Raw genomic sequence first — 4171 nt, 5'->3', positions numbered from 1 at the left:
ACCAACCCGAACGAACCGAACCGGTATATCCCGAACCGGTAACCGAAGTTTTTAAATCGGTTCGGTTCAGCTCCAAGATGGCGCTAGTAATTACGGTTCAGTTCCAGCTAAAAATAACGGTTAATTCCGGTTTCGGTTCGGTTCGACGCTCTGGTTTCATCACCGCCACAACCACCATGCTTCCACATACGTAGCGGAAGACGAAAACGTGCTAGCCGTACAAGCAGTAGCGCAGCGTCAAGAAAGTTGATACCATAAAGCCACCAGAAGCCGATATCTGTTATTGGCTGTAACACACTCGATCGACGCGTTGCGCAACAATCCGAACACTGGGCGGCGGCATACCAGTCGCCACTGTAGCCAGTCCTCCCTATTGCACGCACCCCGCGTTTACATACACGTTTTCACTACAGCATTACATCCACCCGCCCCGCCAAGACTCGCTCCGAGAAGTGGGCGGGCGACCGCCCCTACCATACGACACCACCACAACACAACGCGCGTTCAATTTACGAACGTCACCGTAAACGGCTGCCACCCTAATCAAAGATGAAATCTGCCCAGGTGCCAGCGCACGGTCGCAAAAGCCAAGTCGTCGCCGAACGCAGCTATGCTGCACAGTATCCAACGCCTTCGGTCTCATAATCGGTCCCTGGTGTTTAGCTTCAAAGTCCATCTTCAAAATGAAGTTGGATTCAGAACGCGTTCTGAAGTTGAATTCTGACCTATGATATGATGGGCTGTGATGTCAAATGATGAATAATGATATGATGGGCTGTGATGTCAAATGATGAATAATGATGTGATGGGCTGTGATGTCGAATGACGGGTAATGATGTGATGGGCTGTGATGTCGAATGACGGGTAATGATGAGTTGTGATCTTGATGTCGAATGATGGGTTGATGAGCTGTGATGAGTTGTGATATTGATGTCGAATGATGGGTTGATGAGCTGTGATGTTGATGTCGAATGATGGGTTGATGAGCTGTGATGTTGATGTCGAATGATGGGTTGATGAGCTGTGAAGTTGATGTCGAATGATGGGTTGATGAGCTGTGACGTTGATGTCGAATGATGGGTTGATGAGCTGTGACGTTGATGTCGAATGATGGGTTGATGAGCTGTGACGTTGATCTCGAATGAGGGGTTGATGAGCTGTGACGTTGATGTCGAATGATGGGTTGATGAGTTGTGATGTTGATGTCGAATGATGGGTTGATGAGCTGTGATGTTGATGTCGAATGATGGGTTGATGAGCTGTGACGTTGATGTCGAATGATGGGTTGATGAGCTGTGACGTTGATGTCGAATGATGGGTTGATGAGCTGTGACGTTGATCTCGAATGAGGGGTTGATGAGCTGTGACGTTGATGTCGAATGATGGGTTGATGAGTTGTGATGTTGATGTCGAATGATGGGTTGATGAGCTGTGATGTTGATGTCGAATGATGGGCTGATGAGTTGTGATGTTGATGTCGAATGATGGGTTGATGAGTTATGATGTTGATTTCGAATGATGGGTTGATGAGCTGTGATGTTGATGTTGATGTCGAATGATGGGTTCATGAGCTGTGATGTTGAATGATGGGTTCATGAGCTGTGATGTTGATGTTGAATGATGGGATGATGATGTGATGGGATGATCATGATGGGATGATTGATGATGTGATGGGATGATCATAATGGGATGATTGATGATGTGATGGGCCCTGCCCTTAGGGAGACGTCACCTCTCCGCCCGACCCTTCAAACTCCACGCACTTGACAAGAAGTCCGTCACCTCCGGAGGGCACCAGGTGGAGGTGTCCTCTGGGGGCGGCAGGGGGAAGGCTACTTCAGGCTGCTCCCTATGGGGTCATGGTCCGCGGTGTCAGTAGAGGTGGGGGCGTGCGGCATCTCAGTGGTATTGGTCTCCATAGGTCGGAATTTCCCGAAAAATTCAGTCAACACCACATCTTGTCCGGCATTTCCCACAACACATAACATCACATCAGCATCACAGCCCATCACATCATAACCCATCATTCGACATCACCCTCACAACCCATCAGTAGTAATAGGTCGTGTTCAGTACGTTCCTAGTAACGGCCCCCCAGGCCCCTAGCAACGGCCAAACGCGTCTGCGCCGACTTTTTTCGCGATTTTTTCCAGTGCGCGACAGGCGACGCCCGGGTGGAGGGCTGCTCGCGCGCTTACCGGTGGGTGGCGCGTGGCCGGAGGGCTGCGCGTGCGCTTATCGTAACGTATTTTTCAGCCTGGGCCGACTTCTTTCGCCGTGGAAAAATGGCGAAAGAAGGCGAGGGCAGGGGCAGGGCAGAGCAGAGCAGAGCATAGTTTGAGATAATTCACACAACACTGGGCACACGACCAATGAGAGTGCAACGTTGTAGAAATTATGCATAGCCAGTCGGCCAATCAGGATCCTTAACCTTTGGCTGACCTTTCGGCCGGTTCTGGCTACCATCGACTTCTACCCGATTTCATGCTTGCCGCCGTTACCAGATATTCAAAATAACTCAAGCTTCTTTTGGCTAAAAGAAAAAATTATTTGACACAAAGCACTGATTCAAAGATCTGATACATGGGTGCACTGTGAATACAAAGTCCACTGCGTTGTTGACACACTGTAACCAAGTTCGAACTTGAAGCAAAACGAACACACCGTTCATTTCTTAATACCGAGGCAGCTTTATGAGTGCGTACCATTTTATGATGAGCATCTTCTTTCTCTGCTTGCAGAGCGGAAAGCGCTTGTGTAGCACGTAATCCTGTCTGTGTTGTCAGCCCTCGAAACCCGACGGCGCCCGAACGTGTTCTTCACTCTCCAAGTTCACTCACCATTCCAGTTCCGGAGTTCATAGTCTGTTCGTGGGATAATAGTAGTGTCCAGGAACAGCACAACACGCGTAGAATCACATTGACGCATAAATAAACGAGCGAACATACTTCTACAAATTGTACTGCCGATGGATACCACCGAAATACGGAACACAAGAGGACGCCGTGCCTGCCGATACGTGCTATTTCGAAACCATGCTGAAACGGCCGTCGGGACGCTGCACGCACATGCGCGCGTACAAAATGCGATTTCAAAACATTGTCGACCAATCGGAGCACGCACACTCTGGGCCAATGAGCTTGCAACGTTGTAGATTGGCGCAGTGGTAGATATTCTACAGCCGTATCCTCGGGTACCTGAGGAGGACTGGCTAGGCACTCGAGACAAATATTCGGTGACTGCATGTGCTTCACTTTCTCATTTTAGTTCACTCCAAATGCATGGAGCACCACCTGCTAGGGCCGCCACAGGAACCGTGTAAGGCGCATGCGCCATATGTGGTGACGGCATTCTGTGCGGGTCGGAATTGTTTGACCCGCATCCGACCCGCAACCCGCACTTTTTTCAAAATCCCGTCCGCACATGACCCACCACCCGCGAAGAGAAGAAACACAGGTGTGTGATGTGGGTACTCCTCAACGCTGTCCCTGATCCCAAAGAGCTTAAGGGTCGCTCCTCGCAAGACGATTTTGTCAGGTATGACCAAAGTACCGCCATTTTTCCTAACTTCCTCTCTTTTTTTATCCCCTGCTGAGGTTGGCTGTGCCTCAGTGCTCCAGTTCGAGAAAACGGCCAGATGTTGTAGAAGCGCGTGGCAATGTCCTGACACCAACTTCACCACATAACACGCTCCTAGCCAACACTCATTTCATTCCGAATGATATCACTCTGTCCCCTGATTTGTTGAAAACGCCTATCATGGACATGCATAATGTGTTCCAGATATAGGCGCCTCCTCCTGTTTTCAACAAACTGTTGTCGCAGGGTTATTTCTAGATATAGCAAAAGCTTTCGACTCCTTAAGCCACCAGGTTTCCCTGGAGAAATTCTACGTAGCTAGGGGTATTCCGCATAAGCTGTTTACCAGCTACTTGAGTGGACATCTGCAGTACGTTGTCGTTGAAAGTGTTTGTTCTGACGTGATGTCAATTGCCTCTGGTGTCCCCCTCAGGGATCCCATTCTGGGTCCTATACACTTTTTCTTGTATTTATTAATGACATTGTAAGCATTGTCAGGGGCGTTAACTTTACTCTGTATGCGGATGACACTAACGTATTTTTCTGTAGTGAAACCTTAGAATTGATTGAGCTCAGAGTAAATCGCACTCTT

This window comes from Ornithodoros turicata, chromosome 1 (genome assembly GCF_037126465.1).
Source record: "Ornithodoros turicata isolate Travis chromosome 1, ASM3712646v1, whole genome shotgun sequence".
In the NCBI taxonomy this organism is placed as follows: domain Eukaryota; kingdom Metazoa; phylum Arthropoda; class Arachnida; order Ixodida; family Argasidae; genus Ornithodoros; species Ornithodoros turicata.
The sequence above is the reverse complement of the archived record's forward strand: the minus strand, read 5'-3'. Positions refer to the sequence as shown.